Genomic DNA, 15,000 nt, shown 5'->3' on the forward strand with positions numbered 1-15,000 from the left:
TTCTGTGTAGACTTCGATTACGTGAGCGATCAAGGTCAAACGGAAGCAAATTCCCTACAGAAATCACGCACAGTAACCAACCATGCCTTCTTCTTCTTCTTCCACGAGAGTGACATGCAATATCCACAACACGGGAATGGCAAGGTCGTGATGACGCAGGAGCTTCAAGTGACGCTAAATGTTTTCGGGACGATAATCGTACTCTGTGCCAGGAAAATCCTTCCGAAATGCGTCGCCATCGCCAATGGCCGGAAGTGTCGGCTTTCTTAATGAATGTGGGCATTATTCATCACATAACATTGAGTACTTTTTGGTCGTTGCCGTTTATAGACTCAAACCTGTCGTCATATTTAGTCTGTCTTTTGTCCGAACCAGCCGGTTTTGTATGACGAGGACGTAACTGACAGAATGACATTAGTAAGGAAGAGATGAATATATCTTATTTTGTTTGCGTTCATCGGTTAATGTCCGGTCAGAAAATGTCATCGGTCTTTAACCAAACGATTGAATTCCCTGTCTGTCACCCTCTGTACTAGGTCTTTCCTGCTTCTATGAAGACAAAACTTTAACCGTGGCGTAGTAGCCAGATATAGGTCAAAAGCTGAATTAGTTATGACGTAGCAACCACTCGAAGTAAATCTGCAAAAGAGAGAGAGAGAAAGAGGAAAAAATGAGAAAAAGAACTGGATGAGTTGCCATGCTGTCCATGTTGACTATGGTAATTTTCTTTTTGATGTTTGAACGCGGAAATGGTTACGTTTCATTTGCAAGTAAAGGCTTTGTTGTTGCCTCTTTTCCTCCCTCACCCTGCTGCAGATCCTGTCACAATTGCTGCTTACCCTATATCGACGTTTTTCGGTAGACAACCCTTCTTCTCTTTATATGGGCTGTTATCCTGTATAGAAGGTGCAGTAGTGCCTCAGAATACAGAATATTCTTTTTGGAATAAGAGAGAGAGAAAATATGATTTCGCGTGAATTTTTCTTCCTTAAATAATTCTAGGTGAAATTTAATTCCTTCTTTGAACAGAAACGCCATCTCGGTTCGCAAAGGAACTCGGAGAGAAGTACGAAAGCTCCGGAATTGAAACCAAGCCAAAGCCAAAGCCTCAACGTTCGTAGGCAAACCCCCCCTTTTTTTTGTAGTGTGAATCATTTCAGTTGCATCGAAGCTGAAGGTCTTTTCAGCGATTAAAAATGAGCGCAAAACGGTGCTGTCAGATTTCCTCTAGCCTGTTCAGACTTACAACAAGCCTGATTTTGTCCACGAAAGGCTTAACCAAGGCTCCTTCTTACCACTCCTGGAAAATGCTTTGATAGATACCAGCGATCTCCTTTCGAAGAGCTTGTTCTCTCTCCTTCGATTTTGGCCGTGGCTTAGATTGCAGTAGATTCTCTCCTCGCTACAAGCGTGAATCCATCGCTGGTCAGCTCCACCAGATTTTCAGCGAATTTGTTTCCTTGGGCCACGGGAAACACTTCGATGGCAAACTGCCAAGTTTCGTGCGAGAATCTGCAGTAGCTGCTGAGAATTGGTGGAGGGGAGCGCCGCCATTACGTTTTCTTGGTCACCATCCGGAAACACCCTTTCATGCTCTCTTTCGGACGTTCTCAAGTACTCGGGCATTCACCATTATGATGTTCAGGGAGAAAAACGAGGAAAATGAACGCATCCAGGACTTACGATTCTTTCCCTCTCATATCGTTTCGTTTCAACATCACGGTTATCTGCTGCTGCTTTTCTTTGGCGAATCGGGGAGGTGCGAGATGGACCGGTGTCCACAATGACACGGTCTTTGTTTCCCTGGCTGAATTTCTCCTTGTGTTAGGCATCTTTTCGTCGGATGATCTGTGACCTCAGAGTTGGCGGAAGGGAGTTGGAAAGTGTTGGGGGGTGAGAGATGGGCGATAAAAGCCTAAGGAAGATCTAAGAAGAAAAGAAGATAGAAATAAATTCAAATCATTCAGTTGTTTCCAAAAAGCCAAAAAAAAAAAAAAAAAAAAAAAAATTATTATAGCCTTATTATGAAAAACACGAAGCAGAAATAACGGCCGTGACCTTGCCGGCTTCTTCACTGTAACCCCAAACCCCCTTTGTTAGAATCCCTTCGTACTCGGAGAGCTTTTGCTTGCTGAAGCCCCCCTCCCCTTGCTCTCCCCCTCCCTCCTCCTCCCCCCACCCCAGCCCTACTTCTTGGAAATTTGCACATCCAGTGGCACAATAAAACCATCCACTTTAACTTACAAAAAAAAAAAAAAAAAAAAAAGTAACGTACGTACAAGAAGCAAACTGCTGTTTAAATGAAATGGGTTTCCTTCCCACCACAACTGCCATTGCTACTGCAGCGGCTGCTGCTACTTGATGACGAATATGATACTGACAGTGATGATCGTGATATGACGAAGTTACGTCGGGTTTTTAATTCACATCCCTGAATAACCGTAACTCCTTTAATGAGTCCACTTTCGCCCCGAATTCCAGTGTTATGAAAGCGTTAGGGTAACAGTTATATAATGGACTTATTCGAAGCAGAGAGAGAGAGAGCTGTTATGAAGCCTGGGTTAAAAAGACATTCAATGTGAACGTGTATGAAAAGAAAGGAATTCTTGTCTGTAAGTGTGTTTATCCATACCCGACACATTGTTTTTAATCGAAGGATGCCAGTTTAGAATTACAGTTCTTTTTTTTCCGTCTGAAAGTATTTTATCAATTGAATAAGTAACTGGATGTAGTGTGAGGTCGTGACAGTAATCTGTCATCAAAGTTCAAGAAGGTCATTTGCTTGACAGAAAGAAAGGTTGTAAGTTCCGTCGAAATGCCGTATACTTTTTATGCGCCAGGAAGAAATGGAAGGCGAAAGATTCCATAACTCGTGGTTCAAGACATATTCGGAAAGCGAAGCATCTATCTTCTGTCTTGTATGTTCGCTACAGTCTAATGGAAAAAATAACGTACAGTGATTGCAAGCGCTGCTGTCTACTCGTATTTGTCTGTGTACTCTCTTTTACATTTTAAATTGTTAATTCTTTATTCCATCAATGTTCGGGAAGAGTCCGTGCTAGTGCATGGCTGTCTTATTCTACCATCAACATCCTTTGTTTTATAGAAACTGATGTTGATAGAATAATTCTGCTCGTGTCTTCATTTTTGGTGGTATACCTCAGGGGTTTGGTCTTTCGCTAATTCTTTTTCGCTGGGAGCCTTGAATTTAGAATACTGCAGTGTTTCCACGACGATTTCTACATATTTCTTAATCAATCTGTTCTCCCACTCATCTCCTCTTATTCGTTTTGATTATTGCACAATTTCTCGTTTCTACTCAATCCATGTTTGCGTGTACACGGTGCTTCAACTGCCTAATCTAAATGTAAGAAACGACGCTGCAATCGAACCAAGGCACTCGACTCCTCTCAGCCTGGAACGTTGCACCCGCAATGCCACCACCTCTTAAACATATTCCACGACTATCCCAACTTTGGATTTTTCTCCCATTCCCCGTTTTCAACGAGGCTTGCGCCTTCCCTTTGAATGAGTCCTTTGGCGTCCTTGGATACAAATAATTTTTTTTCTGGTATCATTTCATTTCGATGCTTTACTACGTATTTGCTCATATATAATCACAACGTACATAAGTATATGCTTGTAGTTACGATAGAATGTTTGCGTACAAATATAATATATATATATATATATATTATATATATATATATATATATATATATAATATATATATATATATATATAGAGAGAGAAGAGAGAGAGAGAGAGAGAGAGAGAGAGAGAGAGAGGTTGGCGTGCACGCCAAATATGTGTACAGACCGACCTAATTCTGCGTGCAATATTATACATGAGTTTAGAGAAATAATGTACAGTAGGTGTTATAACAAAATGGATTAATGACTAGATGGGATTATTGACTGTGTTCTCTAGAGAGAGAGAGAGAGAGAGAATGCCATGCATTTTGACAGCTCAACTTTGTCAAGTTTCTTCTCCAATGACAATGGAAGACAGAAAACAATTTGGATACGCCACTTTAGTTATTAATTCCGTTTCACTGATGAGCATGTTGGTGAAGTGTCTAGATTCCACGGTGTGTCATATTACTGGGGTGCCGCTTTGTATATTCTGTTAGCTGCTGGAGAAGGGATGTCTTGAATACAGACGGCGCATATGTCCTTTGTTTTCCTTCAATTTCGTGTTGTTTTTCATTCGCCAGTTCTAGTATGAGTCTTGTTTCTGTTTGTCAAGTTTTTAGTTCGCCATGTTGGTCGCTACGCAATGTTGGTAAGGAATTCGGTTTAAAAAATCAATTATAGGCATAATTTAGCTTTTGTGGTTTAGGCCTAAGTGGTGTAGAAAGCCTTGTTGGGAACCTATTTTTAATGAGAAATTGAAGAGGGATCTGTCTGGCGGGTTTTTCATGTTTAGTTAAAATTGTTCGTTGCAATGACGATTCTTTACAAATGTTATGGCTAAGCGATCTTCCTACGCAAGTACTATAACTATAATTACGGAATATTGGTTTGTAAATTATAAATCAGAAGAACTGTTGATCTTCTAAAGTACAGTTTACTTGTAAAATCCTGGAAGACGGAAGGCCTCAGGTGCAGATACTATATCCGGTCGGTATTTAGGGTTCGTATACATCTGGAATGGCCACCCTCATACTTTGCTGGCGGAGGTCATCAGCAAGTGTGGTAGTGAAATATATATTGGATCCGCCGTGGTCACAAATCCATCTCGTTGGAACGATGATAGTAATCCTAGCAATAAATCTAATGTCGATTTTCAGTAGAATCCACCTTAAACGTGTTTTCATCAGGTTTCATCGAAGTCGGTCAATCAATTTCTGAGATATTATTTTAACGTACTGAGACACTCGTATACAGACAGGCGCTGAAGTACTGAAGCATTTGGAAAGGATTACAAACTTAAATATACAGGTAGTAGTAGTTTTTAACAAGTTAATGTACCAAAATTTACGTTATATATATAATATAATATATTATATTAATATTATATAATATATAATATAAATATAATTATATAATATTCAAAGGTTACGAAAATTAAATCAAACAATATATATAATAAATTATATATATATATATATATATAATATATATATATAAGATATATATTCAAAGGTTACCGAAATAAATCAACAATATATATTATATAATATATATATATAACTTATATATGTTTATATATATATATTAATATATATGTATATTAAAATATATAATATACATATATAATAATATTATAGTATAATATATATAAGTATATATCATATATATATATATATATATATATATATATATATATATATATATATATATATATTATTATAATTATTATTATATTATATTGTTGATTATTTCGTAACCTTTGAATCGCGAGAACCAAAAAAAAAGGTGTTCGACTCCTATTTGCAGTGATAATTGCATGTAATAGGCTAGTTTTCAGAGATTTATAACCTCAATACCATACAATTATTATGGCACAAGATGACATAATTGAAAGCATAGCAAAGGCGACATGCTTTGTAACCAGTGCCACAAGAATACCGTATGTTGGTAAATGGTTGCATGACAACCAGTTAGAAAGATAGTTGTCTGCTGCATGTAGTGTGCTACAGTAGCAAGTTTTATGACCTGCTTATCACACGGAAAGGATACCACAAAGGGACATTATACGGTTGAAGAGGACCAGATGTCATTTATTTGTGACCCAAATGTGATATGACCGTTGAACGTGTGCAAAAGATTATTTGCCGTGTGAGTGCTTGGTAGACCGGGTTGGAAGAGTTTATATTTACAAGTGCGTGTGATGACGCTAAATGACGTCATATTTCTAGCGATACCAAACTGGAGTGATTTGTATCACTCTTACTGTAAGAGTATACCATGTAATGTTGATGAATTTAAGATCCCACAATATGCAGATACTCCTCTGCTTCATACAGTACAGGAGGTTGAAGAGCTTTAGAACAGATATAATTTGATTACAACGTCAATACATGGGACCATTAGTCCTTGGAAACTTTCCTGTCTTTGAGTGTAATTTTCACGATGAAAGGATTTTCTAATTAGGAAAAATGCTATTATTTTCCAAATCTGAGACTGTTGTTTGTTTATTTCACTGTAATTACCAATTACTCCCACCTGGGGTCTCAAACGGAGTAAATACCAAGACCCAACTTAATTAATGGTCGCTATATGAGGGGAAACGTGATGACCCTCTTCTTGTAAATTCCTTCTCATTTCCTTTGAATGTCACTCGGATAAAGTCGAAGTCAAATGGGAAAGGTGAAACAAACCTCTCGGAGGAAGGAAAGTTATTTGAAATATAGATACAATCACTCCCTTGACCACAGAAATCTCAACTGACGGGGACGTATAATGTTACGTTTTTCATTTTGAAACATTCTCGTAATTAAGTAAGTAGAGTAGTTAGTCGGAATCAAACTTTCAGTCAACCGCAGAATGAACATACCATTATGTGTGGATGTGCCTCCATTACAGGCTGTTTCATTCGAGGGCTTATTAAATTTACAATTCATGAACATTACTCTCTTTGTGTAATCCTCGCAAGCACCCCCCACCCCCCACCCCACCAAGACTTGGTTTACACGTCTTCCCTCGTGATCAGTGATTCGAGCTGTTATCTTTAGAAATGCAGTGCCAGTTGATTTAAGGGAGTAAGGTTAAGTACTTCCTGAATCAACTGTTGTAAATGGGCATTGATTGTATTATTTGGTGTTGATAGACTTTAAAAAAAATGTTTTTAGATTAATATTTCAAGTAGGAGGTTTATGTAATATTCCTCCTTTTCTGGAAACATCGTGTGACCTCTTGGGTATTTGGAATTTTGTTCTTTCAGCGCTTAATTGACCAGTACTTGAGATGAAGTTTGGCTTATTGCATTCTTTGTACTACATGGCTTTTAAATGTCATTTACAACCCATATTTTATAACTGGTTGGTTTCCAGATAAGGTTCTTTTTTTCATAGAAGGGGAGCGACACGCTTTTTCTTCTAACATCTGATTACAAATTTAGTTGAATTTTAATTACCGAATGAAGTGCTTCATCAAGAGTTGCTTTTGCGGTGTATATAAACTTCTAATTCATAAACATCTTTGTCTTGTTCAAGCAAACGTACAAAAATGACCATAAGGCGAAACACCGAAATACGCAGGCTAAGATTTGGCCACGTTCACTTGAACAATACATCTTGACCACGCCTCCAGGAAGTCATATGGCCAGTACCCGGCTCCTAACGCATTTTCTTTTGGTTACTGGTCACCATGGTTACCAGTTCGCACCTATGTGAAATGACACTGGCCTTGGACTAGTATCCAGCCAGTGTGGGGCCTAGCAAATCATTGCGCTGACACTGAAATACGACTGCTGTGTACCATTTCTCTGCTCCTTGTACACTGTATCAGTCCTGTGAGAGGTTCAGTCGAGTATGCTACCTTCAGCTATTATATATATATATTATATATATATAATATATATATATATATATATATATATATAATATATACATATAATTACCTTCAATTGGGTGGGATATTGCTCATACAAATGAAGCTTATTAAATGATAATGTTTTATAAACCTTCCCTCAAGTTCCTAGGAGTTATACCTTAGTACCAAGGTTTGTCTTATCATTTGCACACACACACACACACACACACACACACTATATATATATATATATATATATATATATATATATATATATGTATATAAACTAGTTTGTGTATGGACAAAATTTCTTGAGCCAAGTGGGGTTTCTGTCTTGGGTCCCTAATTTCAACAAAATATACCAAAACCTCATAAATGCCTTAAATTCCGCTTGCCTTCTCAAATCGGTAAGCATTAGTATGCCGGTAGCAACGAATAACTAACAGCAATAAAAAAAATAAAAGGAGAAGAAAAAGACTCGAGCCGTTCACCTCCCTCCATTTTGTTTCCTCAACTCGGCTGAAGGAACTAGTTCGATACGGCCTTCATAAACAAGCCACGGTAATCGTGTTTGCTTTTTTTTTTCTTTTTTTCTTTGATGATTAATCGCTGTGGGTCGAGTGTAAGTTTACCCTAATTTCAGTTCCACTGAAAATGCGCTGAGAAATGGATGGCTTCCTCTTCTTCCACCTTCCCTCCTTCATTCCTTCCTTCGTTTCGCCTTACTTGGAGGCAGTCTCGAAGAACGAAGCTTAGAACGTCAGCCAGGACGGGAACTCTAGTCCAATGTTCATCTCAGACAAGTAGTATGGGATCTTTTTTATTTTTATGTTATTTTTATGTCTATAAGAAGAATGTGGCGGAGAATGGGATAGCATTGTCCTTTATTGTATTTTATTTTCTTTCTTACATGAAGGGTAAGGAAAATAAAACATTGTTTGCAAGGAAATTGTTTCCTTACATCTACAGCGTCAGCTTGGCGGAAGCCATCCATCATTCATGGAACAAATTGCGACTTCTTGTTTTTTCTTTTTTTCTTTTTTTACCTCATTTTCGCATGAACTCTAATTCACCTGTCTTCTTCTTCTTCTTCTTCTTCTTCTTCTTCTTCTTCTTCTTCTTCTTCTTCTTCTTCTTTCAAAGCTTTGTCATCTTTGCATTTCGTTTGTACTTTCACTGTTGCTCCACGTACGGTTTTCTTGTGTGCTCAGAGGATTAGGGATGTAGTTCTGAGAAGTAGGAATTCGGGTAAATTTGTTTGAGGTGGGAGGAAGGGCCGGGTTGTGGGGGGGGACGGGGGTGGTTGGTGTGTTGGGGAGGAAGAAAGGAGGGGTGCCCGTGAGGCCACGATAACTTCGATACTACTTAAATGCTGCCAAATTAACGTATCATGCTACCGCATATAATGATAGATTGCGAGAAGGATGAAAAAATTGTTTTTCGAAAAACCGTGAGCTGAGCTCATGGTAACATGGACTGCAGTTGAAATGCTCTTGAAAAGATAAAGATCACAATGGCCTCTCTTCCTTCCTAAAAATGATAACGTACATTAGAATACTTATCCCACTTCGGGTGATGTATATTTAATGAATCTTTGGAAACGGGAAATGTAGAATTTCTTTTTACTTCAAAAGTTAGTTAGTTTCCAGAGATAACGAATACTCAAACACGGACCAAACAAAAAAGAAAGAAGCGCTCCTTCTGTACATCAAAGTTTGTACGAAGTCGACCGAAAAGAGAAAATAGAAATAAATAAAAGTTGAAAGTTCGGTTGATCCCCGTAAAGCCCTAGGCGTGGTCGGAATTATGGTCAGAGTTCAAAATGGGAAGTGCTCGGTAAATTACGCGCATCTGCGCCGCCTCTCCGCGTGAACTACGTACGTGGAGACGACGGTTAGTACCATACTCTATTAATGACGGTTAGTACTAGGAGGATATTCCGACTTCTCTCATCTCTTCACTTGATGCGTTTCCGGCGGTATGGTCCTTTAAAGCAAACTGTGAAGGAGTATAGCCTATATTCCGTACGTTAAAAAAAAGGAAGAAAAAATTCCGTAAATGATGTAAGTGAAGCCACTAGACTATGAGTTGTTAACACCAGAAGTGGATAAACTTTGGAATCCTGAGAAGTCTTATTCCCACTCTCGAACAGATTTTGACTCTTCTTTTTCTTCTTCTTCTTCTTCTTCTTCTTCTTCTTCTTCTTACTGTCAGTCCTCTTGAGGTAACATAAATTCTTTCTAGTGGCCCTTAGAATGTTCCTTACTTATTAAAAATTCCGTTCCGGAGAAATTCTTAATCATCATTTTACGCCCTCTCTCTCTCTCTCTCTCTCTCTCTCTCTCTCTCTCTCTCTCTCATCACGCGCCTGTACGTTAAGACCACCATAGGTCATAATTAACACAATTATCTCTGTCAAGTAAGAATGGAAGAAGGTTTTCGATAATTTCATTATGTGAGTGTCGCTTTGCTGCTTTGGCATTTATGACCTTCTGTCTTTTATTTGCACGTCTGCAATTCTGTCAGGGAGTAGTATGTAGGTTACATCACTTAATATGCAACTTAGCCAAACACGGCCCTTTTGAAACAATGCACGACGCCAATCTTGGATGAATAGACTGCAGAAAAGAATTCTGGATTTTTCGGTGGTCTTCTTTGTTGTGTGATGTACAGAAACCACCACAAAAGCTTTCATTTTTCAGTCGCCTAAGAATTTAGGCTACTTTTTCTCTTTGGTCTGAGCTCGAGTTTTTTATGAAGACTTTTCTTATTATTATATTATCAAAGGAACTGTGAAAATAACGTTAAAAAATTTGATCTTTCTCGCAGCCTTGTATTTGCGACTTGCCTTTCGGTGGAATATTCTTCAGAGCAAATATTGTATGGCTTTTATAAGGCATATTTCCATTTATCGCCTCAGTGGCGTGATCGGTTTGGTCTTGACCTGCCACCTCGGTGGCAATGAGTTCGATCCTCGGGCATTCCATTGAGGGGTCAGAGATGTGTATTTCTGGTGATAGAAGTTCACTCTCGACGTGGTTCGGAAGTCATGTAAAGCTGTTGGTGTTGCTGAATAACCACTGGTTCCATTCAATGTAAAAACGCCATACAAACAACTAAACATATTTCTTTTTGAGAAGAACTAGAAATTTCTTAGCGAGCAGGCCTGCATTCCTTTTATTGCAAACTAGCAGCACGTTGTGATTTAATTTTGATCAACGACCCGAAAAACAATTCACCAATTTGAAATTGTGAATACTGTACCTTTTGAAAAGTACACATAAGACTTTTAATTCATTGTTGCTCTGTGTCTGTGAGAATGCTTCAGTCCTTATCCCCTGTAGTGGGGTTATTGCCGTCAGTGCACCTCAATTGGTGCACTGTAGACATTACTTAAGGGTCTTTGCAACGTCCCTTCGTCCCCTAGCTGCAACCTCTTTCGTCCCTTTTACTTTACCTCCCATCATATTCTCTTTCTTTCTCCCGACTATGCACCTTATCCAACAATTGGTTCATAGCGTAACTGCGAGGTTTTCCTCCTGTTACATCTTTTAAACCTAGTCATCACTGTCCGTTCCCTTTCAGCGCTGAATGACCTCATAGATCCCGATGCTTGGCCTTTGGGCCTGAATCGTTTATTCTATTCTATTCAGTCCTTATTTAGCTTGTCTCTTTTTCGCTTTAATGATCAAGAAACCCAAAGGAAATCTTTCTGAAAGCATAGAGGATTTCCAGTCTTTTCTGTTCCTGACCGAGGCTTGGCCTTTGTTAGTAGTTGAAAGGTGTCGGATTTAGTATTTTGGCCAAACGAGTTGACTTTGACTTCTCAATTGCAGTGATCTTCCGGTGCTTGGAAATTCTTTGATAAAAGTGGTCAAGTTTGTCTTGGAATGATTCATAAAGTCAAACTGGAGGGTTTTAGATAAGATATTAAAAGCATTGACAGCATAATTTTTTGTGATATATGCCAGATTAAAAACAAGATTCGAAATTGTAATACTGTTTGACTTATTGTCCCTTCTCAGACATAACAGTATTATCATGCTGTCAGTTAGCATATTTCACACAAAGCGGAATTTCGTTTCATTCTGAAAAGAAATTTGTAATACGGATTCCGGGGTTTGAAAAGATTTTCTTCACATGCTCCAGAGTTATTGTAGCTTATACTAAATAAATAACTTTTCCTTTTTTTTCAAACCAATCATGATGAAATCCTGACTGCTTTTTAAAAAATCTTTTTAAGTACTTACTGACAGTATTGTTCTCGTAAAAAGCAATCACAAATTTTGCCGAAAGCAGCATTAGGTGGACTTTAATACAAGAAATTGCAGTTAGGGTTACAGTTAAAGTATAACAATTAATCAAACCGGGCAACTGAACCGGTCATGGCGGTTTGAACCACGCAGTGTAACGAAATTTATGCATATCAGTATTCGAGCTTTACCTCAGAGCAAGTAGTGGAAGCACTCTAGCAGTCACCCTGTCTTGAATGATTTCATTAGCCTGAAGTGGAATCAGCTTATCATCTCTTGATAAGTAAGTGGCTTGCTCACTCAGCATTTTGATGCGAGTTTTCACAAAACATTCACATCCCCTAAAGATGGGTCACTTGGAATAAGGCATATTGCTTACGACGCTCCCTATTGGCTGTTGATAAGCCAATCACATGGCTGGAAATTCTCAGTCTCTCTCTCGAGAGAGTTCACATAAGCAGGATGTATGTTTCAACTCTTTTGAGGGAGACTTTAGAAAGACGTATCCCTCAGGAGAGATGGAACATACACCCTGCCAATGTGAACTCTTGAGAGAGACTGAGAGTTTCCAGCCATGTGATTGGCTCATCAACAGCCAATCAGGAGCGTCGTAAGGGACTGGCGTAGACATCAAATACACGGTTTCTGAGAATCTACTGTAGTACAATTGCTTCTGTGTTATACTCAGCACTGTGGCTTTCTTGGTTATGTATTATGATGGGTTTGGCGCATAGCCACTTTGTAAGTTTTCATATGAATTCATGTTTCTAAGTTGAAAACCATTACTCCCACTTTTATACATTTTATCTATTTCCTCTTATCTATTTTATCTTTCAAGTGATTTTTCTTAAACTTGTTTACCTCGTGGGATGAGTTATTTTGGTACTTAACAAATTCATCCAGTCTGTGACAATACCGTCTGCTTTCTCATTTGGTTTTGGTTCCTCAGATTTTAAATAGCCTTGGCCATCGTAGCATGATCAGTAGCAGGTACATTAATTCTTGGAATTACTATAAAGCTTTTTGAAGTAAAAGGGCAAACGCGCTTTGAAAACTTCCCGAGTATTCAAAGCATATTTTGGTGTTATTAAGCCTCATACTCAGTTCCAGTCACTAAACCAGCTTCGTGCCTCGATACCCCAACTATGAAACTTGAAGTAGGAACTGCCAGAGAAGGGGAAGCTTCTTGGAGTAAATAACTTTGTATGTACTAAGTCCAAAATCTTTTACAACGGTTCTTTTGTAGAAACAGAGAAATGCTGTTTAGGTAACTACTTTTGAAAGATTTTAAAAGAATAACCATTTGTCTGTCTCACTTTGGTCACGTGTTAATATCATAACTTATCTAAAGGTTGCAAAGCATCACGAAATGTAAAACACGAGAGATAACAAAAACTGAATCACCTAATACTAGAGGTAGCAATTTTCTGTGAAACAACTGCCAATTAACAGAAAAACTTAGAAAATACACAGCAGACAATGTCTTTGTTAACCCTGACATTCGATATTATTTTCCCCTTCAAATAAATGTAATGGTCAATCTCTCATTAAGGATTTTAATTTCAACTTCTTTGAACGTGATAGCCTTGCTTTTAAATAAATAATTTTTAAACATGTTTTCCATGACCAGTGTGTACAATTTATAAGTATCTGAATCTCAATAACATAACTTTTATCTGCGTGAAGCCTTTGATGAAGGATTTGTTTCCTTTATGTATTCAGTATTTTCCAATTGACTATTGTTCTTTCAACTGCCATAAAAATGTTTGTGTTTATTGAAGCTTCATTTCTATCATTATTCACGTTAAAATTGTCACACTGTAATTATTTGCTGTAAGTGAGTAGTTGAGAGGAAATAGTCAATATCTATTAATAGATCCCTGTAAGCACACTTCCATTTACAGTATTATATTATATGGCGTGTAAATTGATGTATTTATGTTAGGCTTGCGTTCAGTTTTTTTTTTGCCTGGATTCCGGCTGCTGTCATGTTTGGCTGCCGGGTAATCTGGAATAATATGCAGAACGTATTACGAAGAAAAGATTTTTATTTTATTTTAAGGGGAATGTAAAACGGAGCCTCCGCATTTCCCCTGCCATATTTCTCTTCAGCCACCTTCTTTAATTTTCTTTTCCTCCATAACTGTCTTTAGGAGGGTGTATGTTTGTGCGCACTGTATTGTGTTTTTTCATCCGGAACGATTTAGTAACATTGTCTCTTAAAAGGTTTTTTTTTTTTTTGTATTACCTTTACCAGTCATTTGGCTTTGTAACTGAAAATTCCCGGAGCCCGAAGTAATTACACCCGTGATGACGGTGGTGTGTTGGACCTAGATTTTCCCCAGCTCGCACCACGACCCACGGTTTATGCTGATAACTAAAATCAATTTCAGTCTATAAAAGGAAGGTTATTTCTAACAGGGTTCCGTCCAAGAGGGTTGGTTGGTTGGTTGGGTGTTCTGGCGTACCTTATTCGTGGCGTTCCTTCCATTAAAGCTAAAATACGTACTGGAATATCTTGGCACTGGTGCTTTGGCGTTTTTGCTGCCCCTTGCATAATGTTATGATCTATCATTGATTTTAAAGATCCTAGATATTTGACAAAGCCTTAGCCACGAAATTGAGTAAATATTAAACAGGCACTAAGTAACAGTAGTCTTGTAAACTCCAAAGTAGTTTTATGTTAGTTACGGTTTAGAAGTTCACAAACAGATTAAAAGTTGGCTTTTGGTTAACTTAAAAGTTATTCGTTACTCTAACCAGACTGAGTGTCACTAAGATCAACAAGCTCGTAAATATATCTAATAAAGGAAATGTGATGTTAAATAATAAATTCGTCTTAAATACAATTTGAAATTCAGAGGACCGAAATGAATATTCTCCGTCGCCTGTTGTCCTCTCGGCATTTTCTGAATAATTCAACTTTTAAAATAGTGTTCAGACCTCAAAAGTAGACCTTTCCTTTTGCTCTAGTTAAAATAAAAAGGTTTTTGACAGTGATAAGTAGTAGTATTTCCTAATCGATTTTCGCTAATTAAAACTAATATATCTTGTAAATTAATGAATATCCGGAAGTTGATCTCGTTCCAGCCATAGATTAGCAGAAAGGTGCAAGTTCCTCAACTCATCTATGGAGTTTCCCCAAGTTCACGTAATCAATCTCAAGCTGGTGAAAGGACATTATGTTGTTTTGACACGAATGGAAATCCGCTTGTTTGGATGGTCGCTTGACAAGTTAATGGTCCTTTCGCTTGTCCTGTACGAATGAG

General features: G+C 38.0%; 1 protein-coding gene across 8 annotated transcripts in view; it reads left to right on the plus strand.

Moving 5' to 3' along the window:
- Positions 1–15,000, plus strand: part of LOC135219412 (acetylcholinesterase-like) — a 370,347-nt gene that overhangs the window by 120,903 nt on the left and 234,444 nt on the right. The window lies entirely within an intron of this gene.

The sequence above is a fragment of the Macrobrachium nipponense genome, chromosome 1, assembly GCF_015104395.2.
Source record: "Macrobrachium nipponense isolate FS-2020 chromosome 1, ASM1510439v2, whole genome shotgun sequence".
Classification (NCBI taxonomy): domain Eukaryota; kingdom Metazoa; phylum Arthropoda; class Malacostraca; order Decapoda; family Palaemonidae; genus Macrobrachium; species Macrobrachium nipponense.